Genomic DNA, 19,388 nt, shown 5'->3' with positions numbered 1-19,388 from the left:
GGACGCGGGGGCGTACTCTGCCGGTCTCTCCACGGAAGGGTGCGGCCCGCCTCCTTCCTCGTCCCTCCCGCTCCTTGGGCGGCCCCCCTCCACCGGCACCGGCGACGAGCGAAGAGAGGGAGAGAGAGGGAGCGGATAACGAATTCGTGCGCGTTAAGATCAACAAGGAGAGCGCGGCCGGCGGCGGCAGGGGGATGTCTGCGGAAGGGAGAGAGGGCGGGCGGCCGCGAGAGTGTCCGGGGAACAGTGCGGCGGCGGTGAGAGGAGAGAGAGAGCGGCTCCTCGGCCGCCCCTCCTCCGCTTCGTGCTCGGTAGGCGGGGGGAGTACGGGGCCGGTGGGGAGGGGCATCCCGGAGGCGTGAGATGTGGGGGGGGCAGAGAACTGGCAGCATTCTAAGGCGGGGGAAAGGGATCTCCGCTCTTTCCCCTCCTCGTTCCCGCCCCTCTTTCCCCTCCCCTCCCGTACCAAACTCCCCATCCACCCTACCGGGAATGTGTGCACGCACGCCCACCCACCTCATTATCCTTCCGCACGCTTATCCCTTAACTAGTTCCCTCCCCTCCCACTTGTTCCTCTCTCGCTCGATACTGAAGAGGATTTCGCCGTTCTATAGGGATGCTGCTGGCCTATGACAACTTCCAGTTGAAGAAGAACCCTCCTCCTCTAAAGAATTTATAAAAGACGGCAATCTCAAACCCCATCAGAATAGCACATACGTATTACCTCACCCGAGAGGTGCTCAGAAAATTGACCGCCAAGCAAGGAGCCTAGTTTGAACCCGTCTTGATGAATAGGGCTAGTAAAGAGAAGTACCTAGAAATGATACCACTAACATATGTATCGTCCGATACTGTCAAGGTCACGTCGGGTGTACCACAGGGAAGTGTCATAGGCCCCCTCTTGTTTCTTATTTACATAAATGACCTCAGTAGCGTGATTAATAGCAGGCTACGTCTTTTTGCTGACGATGCGGTGATTTATGGGGACATTCGAAGTCGCAAAAACAGAGTCGCGTTAGCTATCGACCTAAATGCAATTCAGACTTGGTGCGATAATGGCAATTGCAATTAAATATGAAAAAATGCGTAGTAATACATTTTTGGGAAAAGAGTAATTCCCTCCCATTTAGTTACAATGTGAAACAAACAGAAATCGCGAGGGTAAATTCCTTTAAATACTTGGGTGTAACAATTACTCACGATCTGTCCTGGGGAAAGCACATACGGGAAATATGTGGTCGTGCTAATAAAAAATTGGGATTTGTAAAAAGAGTACTGATTATGTGACGAAAAAGTGAAGGAACGATGTTTTCTTGCCCTAGTCAGGCCCCACCTAGAGTATGCTGCCAGTATATGGGATCCTCAAGGGATAAATTTCATTTCGGAATTAGATCGAGTTCAGCGGAGCAGGGGCTAGATTTGTCAAAAATTGTAATGACCAACGCAGTAGCGAAAATACTTTGCTAGAAAACTTTGATTGGGATTCCCTTGAACAGCGTCGTTTACAATATAGATTACACTTATTAAAAACATTTAAAGATAGTTCCCTTTCTGATGATATCAAGAACATAACACGAACACCTTAGTATCACGGGCGGAGGGATCACGAATATAAGATTAGAAAGATAGACTGCAAGACTGACAGGTTTAAATGGTCATTTTTTCCGAGAACAATAAGAGACCAGAATGCTTGTAATCGAAATCCCCCACTAGTCGGCTCAACATAATAAGTATTAACCTACAAGGTAGCGACTGCGCATTGTTATACTAGTATATTTATATATTTTGTTAGCAGGTTCCCCCCACTTTCCCCATCCATTTGAAAAACTCTAACCCCCTCATCCCTTACCATTTCTTCCTGGTGCTGCACCCCCTGCCACACACCTTTTTGGTGGCTCGCAGGGTATTGATGTAGATGTAGATGAACATTTCGACTTGCCGGCCAACTGGTTAAAGATAACATAATGTTGGGATCTTTTCACAATCCTCAGCCTCAGTGCGATAATTGTTTGAATTATGGTCCCGCTCCGTAAAGCAATATTAAAAGTCCCTTAGCTGCGTGTGGTACAGCCCGTCGTTGGATGCTATGCCTAGATGGGAAACACCTGGAACGGCCCGTGACGACAGGGGAATAATCTCTCAACTATACGACGAATACGATAACCAAGACGCCACATCTTAATGGAGGGGATCGAGATGGTGCGGGGGCTAACTTACTGGCTTCCCACCTAGAGCGCCCGGGTTCAAAACCAGACGGTGTTGAATATTTTACAGAGGTATCTCGATCCCTACTTTAGGTGCTTTGTGGAGGGCACTTTGAGTGAGTACGCCGTCCGTCGGATGGGACGTTAAGCTGCGGACCCCTTGGCGCCTTTCTCTCCACCCTTCATTCTTCCTGTCCATCTCCTATGGCGCAAATGACCTCAGCTGTCGGTCGCCTCCCCTAAATACTACTACCAACTTATTGGAAGGAATGAGGGGAAGTAATATTTGAAATTAGGAGGTGATTTGAGAAAGGGTGCAATCAATCTCTCATCAATAATTGATTAGAGATTGTTAAGTATCATTCAAAAAGACATCTAAAAAAATGATGTGGCATCACAGGAATTATGTCGAATGTGGAATGTATTCATAAGTAACGTTTCCCAGAGACATGGTAGTTACCTAAGATAAACGAGGGCAGCCATGCCCACTGCTATTCGAAACGGATCGAGGAAGTACTTCAACCCTTCGTGTTATGAGAAATTTTCCGGTCAAGTTCGGGCGTTGACTGACCCACCATCTACCTATAAGATCAGCTGCATTTCACAGTCCCACCAAAAATGACACTGAAAAAATACACTAATAACTAGATAAGAGTAAACCGTCCTTCAGCTGCACACCCTGGCTGTCTGTCTCAATTCCGTCCAACAGGCACATTCTTTTCTTTTGCTTCTACTCTTTACAACGGAGCTGAAATACACATTCCAGCACACTCCAGGTGAGGTGATCGACAGGGGCGATAGAGACACGATCGCCTCTCACGGAAGCGTCGCCACCCCTGGCTGGAAGGCGTTCGGCAGCCATAAACGTAATTAACACCGTCCATGATGAAAGGATACCGGGTTGGGATAAGGGATGAAGGATTTGTAAATCGCTCAAATATTCCCTTCAAATGATAGCCATTTTAAAACAATTTAATTGAAAATTATTAACTCATAACATGGGCTAAATAGCATTTCCGCAGCATCCAACTGTACCTCTGAGGGTGAATTTCCCGACAGTCAGTTGATTTTGTCTCGTTGGTTTCATGTTCGCAAAATTAGCAAAACAATAGACTACACCATTAATAGGAGGTCACCGCAAAAATGCAATAAACGTCGCCTTCCTTTCTAATGCCATCTGCAAACTTTACCAAGCTAATACAGATTTCTACTCTACCATCGCCAATCTGTTCAACTCAATTTTCGATATTCCTCTCAGTATCATTTAGCTATTTTGATGTCATAGCTTCAATTGTATGATTCAATCCATACGAGACATACCTCGGTATCTTTTCATAAATTACCTCTTTTATTTTCTGTGCCGTAATATCCCTCCTATTTGTGCCAGCGTTCGAAATCGATGGCTTGGGGAGGAATTCGATGGACGGCTGGCTGTACTCTGCCGTGAATTGCTTCCACCATGGCGTAAAATTTGAATTGGGAATAAGTCTGTGCACTACAGCCTGTGTACACTAAAATATGGAAAGGAGATAATTAAATCCGCAAATATAGATTTCAGATTATAACATGTACGTATGCAATATGTTTATATATATACATATGCACATGTGTGTATATATATCCGGCTCATTCTTGTGCACTAAAATCCTTTTCTTATGATTTATTTCTCCGGTATTCGTAAAGTATTTATAGCAATTATTTATAGCAATACATGTGCGCGATGGTTTACAATGGTGATGAATATCTTCCGGCAGTCATTATTTATCATATGAGCACATCCCATACATATCTGTATACACCACAGCCGCTGAAATGAGAAACACCAAACGGCCAGTCACACACACTTCGCGGATGAGGCGGCGTGATTCTCGTCAGTCGCAGGAGCGAGCCCTTCAACGAGCATAAAGTGCAGCACGAGTCCTTTTCCCTCGACATCTTGCCTCCCTCCTCCAACACGAAACGTCTTTCATTCTTTTCCCTCCCCCTTCCTTCACACACCGCATTGTCATCTCCCTTCTGCTCCCCTCCCCACCTCGCAGACACTCTACTATATCTCATCCCACCAAATCTTTACGTCCTTCGAAGGCAAGTCATTCCGATTGGTTGAAGCCCTTCGCCTTGCCCACTTTCGCCCCGCCCACTTAACTCCGCCATCGCCAATGGGAAGGTGGGACGAGCTATCGGTTGCCGACTACCTTCCCCCTGCCCCGCCCCCTCCGTTCCTCTTCATTCCCGTTCCCTCCATCGCGCAACAACCCCCTCCCCTCTTGGAGCCCTGTTGGGAGATGCATATTATATAACGCGAGTGCGCAGGGGATGGGGAGGCGTGCATCCCCCTCCGCCCGCCTCCTAACCCCCCTCCCGTTTTCCCGGCAAAGGCTCACTCCTCCCAAGGAGGCGAATCTAAGGATTATGCCGTCCCACGCCCCTATCTCCTGTTCCCACTCCCCGTCCGCTCACACACAAGAACGGTCCCTTGACACTCCACTCCTTCCATTCATCGACGGGCGCGAGGAAGCTGCACAGACTACAAACCAGACGTGCACACGCAACGATCTGGTCCGTGCTGATTAAATTTAACCTGCGTCCACTTACATATGACCCTGGAAGTCGTCCCAGGGCTGGGAGTGCGATGGGGCCGACGTAGGGATTTGAGTTGATCGCAAAATTTAAGAAGTTTGGCCATGTTTTCTTTCAAGTAATTTGAACGTAGAATTCTTTTTTTACAAAGTCCCAAGAAGGAAATGGGAAACGTGAACTGGGCGCAATGAATTCATTTTTGGATAACGGAAGTGTAGGTAAAATATATGGGAAGACAACATAAGAGTGACTACGGAAATTGAAGGGCTGTGAATACAGAAATTGGACCACCACACCCCAGAATCCAGGTCATTAATCAAATCAAGATGATTACAAGGAGGACTAGTTGGACGCATCTGGAGGGACGCCATCTTTAAGAAGAAAATAGAAAAGGGAATAATTACAGAGGAAGGTGGCGAGTGACACAATGGATGCAGTCAATGGAGGATTCCGGCGCAAGGAGATTCGAGGGAATGGAGATATTGATTGGCAGATTGGAATAGAATATTACCAATCCTCTGAATGATGTATCCTGATGATGAATCAAACGTAATTAAACTTGAAAATTCAAAAGATGGAGCGTTCACTGCTGAGAGAACAGGAACTAGAAGAAATGATGAAGGCAGAGAGAGACGATTGGAGAAGGGAGAAATTACACGAGTTGGGTCCACTGAACGGAATTCCGTCCGTCCCAAAAAAAACGGCCGAAAGACTGAGAGAGAAGTAGAGGGGACCATTGATTGTCCGGGGAAGTGGGGCACCAATTGGTGGAGAGGGGGGTCAGAGAGTTCGAGTGCCGGAAATTAATTAGCTGGGGCTCGACTGAGGCACGCATTGAAGAAAGGAGTCACCATCCCTCGGATTGATGACTAATGAGATTGAATTAATTCATTGCCTATTCTGGCCTTTCTGGAAAATTGCACATGATCTAGGTTATTCCTAGTGACCATGGCTTAAAGAATTTCTGCTGCTGAATCTGGCCGAACGTTAGTCCAAGTGCGGTCCTGCCGCCCCCATCTTTTAACCGCAGTCAGTCTGCCCACGGCGAGGGGCCAGGGGGAGGCGAGCCCTGCGTCGGCCGGGCCCGCCGCCCGGGGTCGCCCGGCAGGCACTCGGCTGCGGAGGCCAGTACCTCTCGAAGCAATCCCTTGTGGCGGGGCCCACGTTAATCTCCGTCGCGAAGTTATCGCGCCTGAAGAACTCTGCGGCACGGCAATGGGTACACTCCGGCTATCATGAGCTGAAGCAAGTGAGACTGAATGCTCACTAGTCCCCGAGAGAAATGAGTAGATATGTTTCAGGACTTAAACTTCACGGAGATGAAAGAGGTAGGTTGGACCAGTATGGAAGGCATTGAGCTACTATTTAGTGAAAGAGAAAATATTTCAAATTCATAACCTGTGTTGAAGCTTTTTTTTATTGTCGTGAAGGGTGTGCACGCAGATGCGAAATGTGTTTGCGTGGAATACAATAAATGTATCTTTGCACAAAGGGGGGGGGAGAGTTGCCGAATTAAATCGCTTGCAGCGCACATGAGCTAGATTTAGAAAACTTTTTTATGATAAACTGAGTAGCGTATCAAAATTATAAGAGAAGCTGGGTTGGGAGTCGCTCAAGGGGCGAAGAAAAATCAGATTAAAATTCTTGCTTAAGTTGGAAGGGTGTCTCTTCCGCGATGATGGTGATAATGTTATCTATTATTTAAATATTAATATTAATTATTAATGTAAATATTGAAATGTATTTGCTCCATCGTACAACGGTAGGAGAGATAGTGTCAACTGAATTACAGAGATAAAGGGTGGAATAGACAGATTTAAGAAGTCATTTTCCCACGAGCAATAAGGGATCAGAATAACGTTGTCCGACCGCGGAAGGAGGGAAAAGTATTTTTCGTCAAACGTGGTCTGGTGTGTAATCATCTCCTGCCACACACCCTAGTGGTTGCTTCTGGGTTACTATGTAATGTAATGCAAGATGGCCTGTAAAAGTTAAAGAAATATTAGTCTATGCCGCGACAAAAGTGCACTGAGGCTTCGATTGAGAGAGTGCCAACGGAAGGTAGATATATAGAGGTCTTTATTTGGGCGAAATTGAGACCAAATGGTCCCTTCTTCCATTTAAGCCATGGAAGGTAGTGGGCAGAGCACACAGGGAAAAACAACTGGGGAGTGGCGTGTTGTCTCTGCCTGGTAGGATATGGACAAAGCACTTGCTTTGACTTCAACAAGTACTTGACGGACGCATGAATGTACTAAAAAGACTTTATTGGGCATTTTTGAATCAACCACGACTTACGAAAGGGCAAATAGAGGAAAGGTTTGGGTTTGAACGGTAAGTGGAGTAAATGAACAGTTACCGAGTGCTATAAATCGAACACGAAACGGTGTAAACGTAAGAGTCGATGCGACTTTCAGCATTCGATTTAAAGCCAAGATGCATAGAACGAAACAATGATGAGTAATGTCATCATTGAAATGCGTTTATTTAGAAATTTGTGAATATCCACTGATATGTTAGATGCAACCACAGTATGGCAAATATCCCTGTTCTGCCCTCCAACGAAACTAATAGTGACTGAGACCCCAACGGATAGTGACGTGGGGGGGGGGGCAGTCTCCGAATAGATTCAGCATGAGGTAAGTAAGAGGATGAAATCGGGGATGCATCGAAATCGAAAGTGGTCGTGTTTGTGTAGGGAAAATAGGAATAAGGAAAATATAATTAGTCCATGGATAGTGTTAACAGCGAAATAGGTGAACTAGCGGCTGACTATATAAACCCTGGTCCAATATTTCCAAAAGATGAAAGGATATAAGATGGACTTAAAAGATATTCAAATCCCTACAAATTTTGTTGGTAGCATAGAGAGATTTTGTTGGTAAATAAATTACTAAGGCAACCTACGCGGCAGAATTAAAAAAATGCTCTCCCCCCCAAGATTTTCGGATGGGCGTGAAACTTGGGTGTTCATGTCTGCATTCATGTCGACTGAATGTGGTGGGTGTGGAGTATTTAGAAGTGTTTGATAACAGATGGGCCCTGAAAGAACTATGAAAGAAGAGCACTTCACCAGTATGTTAGCGATAAAAAGAAAGGATGATTATCGAATTACCATTTTATGGGTGCATGGCGAAATATTATTTTTTTAATTTAAGCGTCGTTTTAATTATTAGGGGCGGGGAGGCAAAGTAGGTCGTAGATTAATGGGCTATGTCCGAGGGCCTGAGTTCGATTCCCGGGCACACCTCACCGGGCACCCTCAGTTTCACCCGAACTGGATGATGTTTCGGGCAATGTGGTATAGTGAATAAGGATCTGCCTCCACCCCACCCTGATGGTTGAATCCAGTTGGGCTTAGAACTGAGTGATCTCTACCCTCACCGCTCAAACCCCACTTCGGGTCGATTACTGTGTTTTTTTAATAGTTTAATGTATTTCTTAACTCACAGTTGAGCGATCTCACTTCAAGTGACTAGTCATCAATCCTTGAAGGAAGGGAAACTTAAGAAAACTTCGGGACTGGCTAAATTCGATTTGTTATCAAATGGTTTCATGAGAAACATGACAAATACTAGGTATATGGAAAAGCAAAAGCTTAATTTCTAGAAAATTCTGTAATGAATGAAATTCACCATAAACTCTCTCTTTAGACACGAGAGACTTCTGAGTTTCAATTGAATTTAAGTGAAATATGCCAACAGTCAATGCTTCAAGCGCAGTCATTTAAATCACCCATTGACAGGAATAGGAAGACCACTCGCTCATTATAAACGTGCCACCTCTTTCTTTGGCAGTGTTCTCTCGAGGTCACAAATTCTGAAGCACTTGGTCCCAGGGCAAGACTGCCTTACATGCTTCTTATTAATTACCCTTCACTCGCTTATGCAAGCTCTTTTCCGTCATTCGTCCGCTCTCACCTCCTCACTTAACCAACACCTCTTCTCGCCGACGCTTTCGTTGGTAAATTATAGTGATTATGAGAATAACCAAATGTGTAGAGACGTAATATGGGGTGGTATATAAGCGCAAACGTTTCAGTGTCTCTCTCATAAATCACAAAACTCTCATTGTATCCATATAGTTCATTAAAAATCAAATTTCAGCTCTATTCAAAGTATACATACTCGTATATTCCAAAAATTCTTCCAATAAAGTACCTCCTAGCAAACTAGGCACAAAGCTAGAACACACATGGTATTGATAAAAATATCCTGCACTGGATTAAAGACTTTTTGAATGGTTGCGTATAAAGAGCAGTCATAGATGGTGTTCGCTCTAATGCAGTGGAGGTAACTTCAGATGTCCCTCAGGGAAGTGTTATCGGGCTTCTTTTATTTCTTCTTTACGTTAACGAACTTAACTCCGTGGTTAATTGTAAGATACGTTCATTTGCCGACGATGTTTACAAATATATCCGTCAATCTGCGCATAAAGCAGCTTTAGCAGATTACCAAAATGCTATACAACACTGGTGCGACATTTGGTAATTAGAATTAAAAAGTGCGTAGTGATGAATTTTTGGAAAAAGAGCGATTCCCTCCCGAACACCTACTGCATCAGGAAAACCGAAATGGAATGTGTAGAACTCGATTAAAAATAATTACGCGTTACCCTAATTCACAACCTCTCCTTGGTGAAACATAAACGGGGAATATGCGCATGTAAGTGGGCAAGCTATCAAAAACATTTGGATTTAATATGAGAATATTGGGTAATTGCGATGAAAAGGTTCAAGAGAAATGTTATCTTTCGCTCGTTAGGCCCCATTTAGAATATGATGCAAGTATATGGTATCCTTATGAAGCTGGATTGATTGCCAAATTAGATCGCAAGCAGCGTATAGGAGCTAGATTTATATCGCAATATTTAATATGAATATCTTCTGGATCCATCTCTCGTTCACGCATCGCTTGCGTGGAAACGTCAAGTGGACCGGCTGGCTACTGGTGACCCCCAGTCTCCCGCCCCACACGCCCGATAAGGCCAGCCGCCCCAGGCCGTGATCACTTACGGCGGTGATGCCGCGGGAAGGGGAATGATGGAGGGCGGAGAGAGGGGCGGGAAGGAAGGGACGCAGCCGGCGAGCGAGCGACCTTCGAGGGGGCGAGCGGAGTTAACGTGGCGCGGGAAATATTTTAAATTACAGCGGAAAACGACGGAATGCATTGTTATTTTGTTTTGTTTATTAACCATTACTTTGTTTCACTTCACTAAATTTGAAAAAGTCGCATGCATCTCATATAAGTATCTCACTTTCAGTACATCGGCTTACGTCATACCCTGCTGGTCACCGCCGAGAAAGTGCGTGGAAGGGCAATAGCGGGCAAACAAGACTTGACAGACTGTGGGTTTTGCACATAATGCGTCGTGTTCTTAAAAGGAACGACAGACGACATTAAGGTTTCCCGAGGACAACCGTTGCCACACTCAACTTCATTTTTGCTGCGATCGAGAAACGTGCTAAGGGTGGAACGAGTGTTGACTTCGGCTATCGCCAAAAACCCTTTCATTTTGTTGATCTTCCGATACATACCTATAGAATAGGCGATACTGGCGAGGGCAAGAATATGTTCCCTTCGCTGGGTACGCGGAAGACGGCCTGCGATCTCTGGGAAGTCCTCCCAGCCTTCCCTCCCACTTCTCCCCACATTCAGAACCCACCTCCCCTTCACGTCCTGCCTAGCGGCAGGGCGGCATTAGATTGGGTGGTCCCGACTCAACATCGCCCAAAGAGGGCAGCTAAATACGCGCATCCAAATATCTGTGTAGTTTACCTAAATATGGGGTAACATTCACGGCCTAATAGCGGCATCAAGAGGGGGCGTAACTCAGAAACGCACAGAGGGACACCAAAGTTAGAGCGTGCACCGAAGAGCAGGGCCAGCGTCTCATTTCCCTTGTCTCGGCAAGAAACACGGGGGGCCAGGGTGGCAAAGCTTCAAGGCAAGTTATTGGTCCATGAAATATAATCGAGAACGTAATATAAATAATTCTGAAACCACAATTAGCCGGTGGGACACATACGTTATATATTGTCACAAAAATACTTGATGTTATGAGTCGGTTAGAAGAACTTTCAAAGTCAATATGGTTTTGAGACATGAAGTCCATGTGGAGCACCCTATCATCAAAGGCGGTAAAGACAAAGGAAATCGCCTAATTCCGTTCTAGTCTGGCTGAACGTCTTTGATTCTTCGTAGTAATTTTATGAAAGGCTAAAATACTTCATAATGTACGCAAGGGTAACAATATTCAATCTGGGAAATGCTACTGATAGGGAAGGTCGTCACAAAATTAAAAATAAACTTGGAGAAGTTTCAAAGTTTATTTAATAGACATTGAAAATACAACCAGTCTCGCCCGACAGGTTATCATCCAGACCTAGTCCAGATCCCTATTCCGGCCTGGATGCAATGTACTTGACGATGGCTTCACGTCCGAAATTAGATATACTCATCATAGGTATCAAACAACCTGTGGATCTTCACCAATTTTCGGGAAAAGGGAGTTAGACCTTCAGACATATTTTTCGAGATAAATCTTATTTTTATGCAATCGCCCAAAGCATTAGGGTATTTCAGCTGAAACACTTAAAGAGGCCCAAGATTGAACCCAGGCACATGAGGTAGCCGGTAGCCGAGTGCTCCAACCAATGAGCCACTACGCAGACATATCACAAGCATACGCAAACTCCCAGAATTCAATACTCCACTGCGGCCACGTTTTGAGGGGGTGAATGATTCCTTAAAGAAATCATAAAGACACCATCATTGGGATCTGTTCCCACGTTAGGGCCTGCACGTTAAATCTCTCGAGGAAATTATTTTGCTCTTTCTGAATGCCTACCATTTCACAGTCCTGTCATTCTCCCAGATATTCCTCGAGACGTACGAGGTGCACGTGTATATACATCCGGTCTCTCTCTCTCTCTCTAACTCTGTCTCTTTCTCTCTCGCACACACAAACAGGCCGAAGTCCTTCGTAAAATCTTTGACTTGGATACAGCCTATAATAGGTGAGTAGTCCAGGGCACAATACACATAAGTCAAGAGATAAAGTAGTTTTTTAGTCATTACATTTTTATTTTCCTTTTGGTACTTTTAGTGAATTGCTTGTATTTCCTCTTATAAAACCAAAAAAAAAACGCGAAATACACCTTCATGTCTGTGTATTAAGGCAACCATAATATACGATTGAAGTTAACTTTTGGACGGGCCCTGATAACTATTACATATCGTAGCGGATTTCCTCCAGCCTAGACTTCGATCTTCCGTAGATGAAATCATGAATCACTCGGGTATCATTGCAAAAAAACCGTATCCATCATCGCCAATAGGTGCAATCTTACAAAATTGGCATTGGAGAAGATCTTCACATCCTACCATCTAACTTCAAGAGTACACTCGCCCTAAATGAATCGCGAAATATGGAGAATAAGCATGAACGCAGGTCAACGACATTTTTCAAAAATATAAAGGAACCACTAGGGGGGAGACACATTTTGCTAGGCCTATATCGCGCAGGTTAAGTCTCGTTACGCGCAATACTACTTTCTGTGAAGAAACTTCGTAGGACGATTCAGAAACCAATGACAAAAATGAACCGAGGAGAAATGAACTGACCTATATCGCATTCCTTGATCTTGAGAAAGCCTTTGACAAGGCTGACCGGAATAAGACACCATGCATCATACTAAAGGAAATTGGAATGATTAACGACGATGGAAGAATGGTGCACACTCCCTATTTAGAGAGCAGGTTGCAATGCTTAGATGCAGTGAGAGAAGAAAGAAGCTAAGATATAGAAAGGAGCAAGGTAGGGTTGCTTGCTCACTATCGCCATTGTTTCTCCCTCTCATCATATTTCTCAGCATCCTAGGCTGTGGGTAAACGTGGTGGAATGTTCTCAAAGAGTCATGGGCCGTGCGTCATTAATGAGGACAATATTTGGAGACGTTAGCCAAAGTTTTAAAAATTATTTTCCTCTAATTTGGTGGTCAATACAATATTAGTCTCAAGAATTCGGTATTGAGGCAAGCCAACTTTATTTGGTCTTTTCTATGATCTCACTGCTCTTCTCTCATTTCTTACACGAACGATAAGGGGTCAGAATAACGTTGTCCGACCGCAGTAGGATGAAATTCGGATCAAAATTAGTGTGGTGTGTATTCACCCTCTGCCACACACCCTAGCGGTAGCTAGCAAAGTACTAAATATCTAAAATATTCAATGTACGTGCATATATTGAGAAGGGAAACAAAGAAATGAAGGAAAAGATAAGAGGTGGAGTACGAATTCAAGGAGAAAAGATACGTCATTATGCTCTTAAGTACGTATGCTGCGATTTTCGGGCGACATTGCTACACTGTCAGAGGAGAAAGATATTTGAGATATTTTAGTACCTTGCTAGCCGCCACTAGGGTGCGTGGCAGGGGGTGAACACACACCAGACTAATTTTGACCCGAATATGACCCTACCCCGGTCGGACAATGTTATGCTGATCCCTCATCGTTCGCAGAGCAAATGAAAGAAAAGCCACGAGATCATAGAAAAGACAAAACAAGGTTGGTATACCTCGATACCGAATTCCTGAATCGAAAATCGAATTAACCACCAAATTAGTGGAAAATTATTTAACGAAAGTTGGCGAACGTCTCCAAATATTTTCCTGATTATCGAAGCACGGTCCATGCCTCTTTGCAAAGAGTTCCGTCACGTTTTCCTATAGCCTAGAATGCTGGAAAATATGATGAGAGGGAGAAAAAAAAGATCTCTTTCCGATTCAGTGAAAATAATCTGTCGGCGCAATGTATCAATTCTTTCTTTCCCTAGCCACCACCCACGTTATTTTCATAATGTTTCTCTAGGAAATTTTGCCACAAATTTTCAGAAAGTTTAATTTTTCAGGGTGTGGGGGGTGGTGGGTAGTGCTTAGTAGTTCGGAGAGGTTGTCGCCGCATTGTTTCTATATTTATAACGAAACACTCACCTTGGAAAATTAAGAATGAATAAAATAAAATGGGGAACTCCTTCACACTCGATAACCGCGCTTTGAAGTCATCCCCTCTCTTTCTCAGGGTTTCCCTCCATCGGACGCTGGGGCGGGGGGCACCCGCCTGCGCCATGGTGCATGCCACCCCCCCCTCCCCCCGTCTGGAAGGAAGGAAATACTAGTCCGTGTGGTGTGTGCGCCCCCCGGGGGCGGATGAAAGGCGAGGGGGTTGGTGGGTGGGAGGGGCGGTGACGGCGGAGATACTGCGGTATCGATTGCGATAGGCGACGAGGGAGATGGAGAGAGAGAAAGAGGAGGCGCCGCGGGGGAGGACGAGGGCGCAGGCGCGGAAGAAGGGTGCCTCGCCGCCGCTCCCGGTGTTCGCTGCCGCGGCGAGGTGCTAACGAGGGCACATTAGGGCGCACGCACCCCTGCCCTGCCCCCCCTCGCCAACACCAATCGCCTTCCTCGTCGATCGCCAGGCCCCCTCTCCCCATGTCCATGAGCACAGGTGATAGGCATATGACAATATACACGCACATGTACGAGGAAGAACACGATCACAGTCCGACATCACAGGCGCGTGTTTTGGTATCCAGGGCGGTACACAAAATCCATTCTAATAATCACCTGTTTTTTCTTTATTTCCAAAAGCTTCCCCTGCTTTAAAAGCCATCACGGGCCGCTCGCAAATACATAAACTGTTTTTACTGGTTTCACTTTGGAATTTTGTTCCGCATTGGGGGCAAAAAGTGGTGTTGGGAGAACGGGATGGTGCGGTGGCTAACGTACTCGCTTCCCACCCAGAAGACCCGGGTTCGAATGCTGGACAAAAATATTTTTCAGTGGTATCCCGAACCCTACTTGAGGTGCTTCGTGGAGGGCACTTAGAGTGAGTATGCCACCCGTCGGATGGGACGTTAAGCTGCGGACTACTTGGCGCCTTTTGTTTAGAGCAGGGTAATGCCGACGCCGGGTTTCTCTCCACCCTTCATCCTTTCCCATCCACACTTGATGGCGCAAATGACCTCAGCTGTCGGTCGCCTCACCTTAAACTACTACTACTTGGTTTGAAGTAATGGAACTCACAGGACTAGGGGACTATAGGACGGCGGGATGCCACTCGTATTGAAGTATCGAAGCCGACCGTGGTCGACATTGAACTCGTATATCTACAGGAGAGTGGGCATATGCGATCGAAGTCGATTTTACTCCTATATGAATGAACTCATCCGATGGGTCGCAAATTGATGAACTTTGATCTGTGCGCAATCAAAAGTCTTCTATCGCCATCTAATTTCGTAAGCCTTGGATGCCTATATATGCAACCAGGATTCGGATAAAACGACGTTTCTGATACAACGCGAATTCGCATACACCGTGAGCCTTACTCCCTCGCGATGTTGCAGCGAGAGGGTTTTCGAGTAAAATATTCTTCCACTGTCGTGTCTGTTCGCATTCCGTTCGGAGGAAAAAATTCACCTCCTGTGGGTGTAGGTTTACATGAATATGTTGGTTTTGCATGTGGTTTTAGTCTCTTTTACTGGTGGTAACCTTACACCCCCCGCCATACTCCCCTTCGGCGGCTTGAGGGTATTATGTAAATGCAGAAGAACTTCCATCGGCCTTCATAGTATTCAAAAAGCCTGTTCTCTTCCTTCCTACCCCTCACAATAATATTCTCTAACATGTAGAATACCATGAATGAAGGGTGACATACAGATACATACACCAGTTCAGCAGATGGCGGATTACTCTCGCACGATTTAGACTATTTCTATAAGCTAAAAAAGATGATGAACAGAATTAGGCCTCAAACTTAGCCCTAACAAATGAACAGTGATGAACTTTAGTATAAAAAGAAAAGTCTAATATTACATTTGCATAAACGGGGCAGAATAAAGTCACTAGTAGCAAGTCACACCCAAGGCCGAGGGAGAATGATGGTGATCAAATGGACGCATTAAATAACTAACAAAGAGGTTATACGAAGAGTAGGATAAAAAAGGAGCCCAAGGAGAACTTCGAAAGGAAGAAGGGATGTAGCCTTAGCGGACGGCTGAGATATGTTGGCCAGATACGAAGGCGGCTCTCGGGGATCATAGTGACCGGGAGGAACCACATCGAGGAAAACCCAAGAGGTGAGATAGAGATAATAGTACATGGGACAAGTGATGGCAGACTTCCAAGAAAAGAAGATGTAGGCGTGAAGAGGTGCTAATCGATGGAATAACAACTGAGTGGAGATATGCGTCAAACGAATCCCTCTTTCTCCCCCCCCCCCGCACCAATTGCAGGCACCAAAACAATGGTTAAGCGCCTAAAACACTTGATTTCATCGGCAATTAGGTACATGCACTTCATACTTGTTTTAATTGTGATTAATATCATCGACACGAAGAGCCAGTGGTACAGGTGACCCGCTCTACGGCATCGTCCCTCTAACCTCTTTAAACAACGAGGAGTTAAAGGAAATTGACTGCCGAACGAAGTGCAGTATGCGCACGGATTATTGACTCCCAATGGCACATCGTGAAAAAAATACTCATAAAAACACGTGCGACAATTCTAGATTCCATAAAACATTAAGATCTCCAATTCCAAAAATCACTGATCACTACATTCTACATCTACATAATACCCCGCAAGGGCGTGTGGACGGGGTGTTAGGTCACCACCTGTAAAAGGGAACATAAACACATGCAAAATCAACACATACATGCAAATCTATACCCACAGTGGCATATACATTCATGCAAAAATCCTTTCACTTTACACGCATGCAAATGCATACTATACTATAATCAAACAAACAATTGCACCTTAGGATGCAGTAAAAATATTATCCAATATCGTGCAAGGTACATTAGCAGATGATCTAACACCTCATGCAATACGCCATTGTGGCAGCCTACAGGGTGACATGTAGATGCACTGGATATGCATGCAGAAAATGAATTACTAAATCTGCGCCATACCCTGTGAACAGATGCGGTGTCGCGTGTCAGGGGATTTTGAAACACTTCTAAATTTTGTAGTTGCGACGTGAATTGCATGCGCCATGTGCATCCCTGTGATAGAAATAACAGAGGAAAGTAAAATATTTTATTACAATTGTGTGGATACTTGAAACCTTGACATGATATGTGGATAGTCCAAAGAAGAAAGACCGTCCGATTCGCATTTCCTCTTTAACTACGTCGGACCAAACTGCTCGACATAAATCAACAACGCTTACAGCATAAAGACTCATTTAATATCATCCGAGTAGCTATCCATTAATTACGTGAGGTTTTTTAAGGGAAGGTGGTGTTTCGTTTCATTGCGGCGGTGGGGTAGTTTAGGAGAAATCTGACCCATTGCATTTATTCAACTAGCACGTAAATTTGCCTCGGGATTTTTGTTTCATTTCTCTGTATGTATCCTAATATCATTAAAATAAAAGCATGTTCTAAGGCAAGTACTTTTTAAGTACGAATTCGTAATTTAACGATTGTCTATACAAAATGAAAAATTCTATCGTTTAACGCTTTTTTTTATAAAAAAGGTGACTCTTTATTACAATACGAATAATGAAGACGCTTATAATTAAATAAGATGAAGTAGTAAGGATAAAAAGAGCCGTTTCAGGCGTGATATGGTGGAATACTATGAGTAATTAAAAATAGCCAATTTTAAGGGTTAAATCACTAATGATCATTGAAATGAGGGTGGAAGGGATAGAAAAAAGCCGAATATGGACTCACACAATTTAAAGGCGGTTTCTGACCACGGAGGAGACATGTACATTTATTGATATCAACATAAAAAGGGGCAATATCATAAATGATTATTTTCCGGGGCGTCTACATAAAAATATCAGGAGCATCAAGCTAATCAGCACGCACGCCTAATGAGTGAATAAGCGATAAAAACAATCAGGGTACATCATATGAACGAGTAGAAAATGATCAAAGCCTACCAACTATTTCTTACCTCGCACAACTCAAGATCACAAGACCTCAGTGGAGTACCGCAGTAATATTGGCCGACGAAATATCCCTCATCCACCATTCCTTTTGTTCAAACCTAATTTTTTCCAAATGATCACGGCATTTAATATGGCGCCTTTAAATCTTGTTCCACGCCCCTTCTCGACACCTCGAAGGCAATGACCCAGATGAAGATGTACCCAACTTGACATACTTGGGCATGCAAGAGTCACGTCGCATCGTCTAAACATAATGTGGAATTGCCTCGCAACGCTCTGTTCTTCTATTGCATTAATACGTAAATATACATCTAAACTATTTGAGGAGGTGAAATCAAACTCTTGACTACTTTACAAAAATTTGGTGTCTTCGTTTCACTCAGAACTGATCCTCCATTAATAAAACCTTTCTTTTGCTCTTGATTATTATTGCTCTCAGTTATATTTCCATGGCAACAATTTCAACAAATATATAATTCCAAATAAACAAGTTGGCGTGCTTCAGGAACGGTATTTTCTGTTCATTCACCCACGTATATTGAAAATGCCGTAAGAGCCATACATGAAACAAATAAACCAAATATTTGGGAATTTTTCGCGTCGTCTCAACATATGTATGCAAGTGCCACGCAACGCCCATCAGTCAGGAGATTAATTAAATGGAAGGCGGCCAACCCCTTGGGTGTCAATGAAGCAATATCACTGCGCCAGAAAACGTTTAACGGTAGTTCAGGCACCGTCGAGATTCAAACCATTCCAGCGTATTAAACGGATTTCGTAACCTAAGTGGGTTATCACTCGGCAGTGAATATCTGTACAGTAAATCGGAAAGTAGAGTATATTTATTGATAGGCCATCCTCCCCTTGTCCTTATATTAAAACAGAAACGCGTTTGAGAGGTTGGGCGTCCGTGACGGGCATCCAAAACCGTTCGCGAATCAAACGACGTGAGCATTGATAAACACGTCAAACGTTGGTGCGTCATGCTCCAAGCACTCGCCGTCCAAGCTCCAAGCACCAGCGGTGCCCTCGCCGTGCAGAGCGTGAAAAAAAGACGCGCAACTTCTCGCAGCTGTTCCCATCCGAGGTATTATTATTCCCGGAATGCGCACGTCAGTCCATAAGGAGGAAAAGATAAAAGTCCTCGAAGAGTGGAATCGGATAAATCCTTTATTAATATAATTCCTGGATTAATTTTCCGAATTTATTGGTACTGAGCGAATGTATTAGAGATTGATTTTTTTAATCCGTACACGAAAGTAATGAGATTCTCAAGAAATAGGAATAAGACAAAAAATAAATTTGGGGTACGTAGACTTTAAAAGGTAGAACAGATGACCTTGATTGGGAAGTGTGACAGGAAAAGGTGGGCAAAGTAGAAGGCGTATCAAAAGGATGCGTAAGGTGCGCTTACAGAGAAGCAGGAGTTGTTAATAGGCACCTTCATCAAATGAGAGTGATGAAAAGGCTAGTGAATACTTAACATGGAGCGTAGCTTTATGCAGCTCGGGAATTTGGTCGTTGAGGCAAGAGGAGAAGAGGAGATTGGAGTTTTTTGAGATCTGGGTGCGGAGAACAATGCATTACTACTACTACTCCTCCATAAAGCAAGTCCTCTCGAAAAAGCCCCCCGAGTAGG

Source organism: Hetaerina americana, unplaced genomic scaffold (genome assembly GCF_022747635.1).
Source record: "Hetaerina americana unplaced genomic scaffold, ioHetAmer1.1.p SCAF_3, whole genome shotgun sequence".
In the NCBI taxonomy this organism is placed as follows: Eukaryota; Metazoa; Arthropoda; class Insecta; order Odonata; family Calopterygidae; genus Hetaerina; species Hetaerina americana.
Note: the sequence above shows the minus strand (reverse complement) of the source record.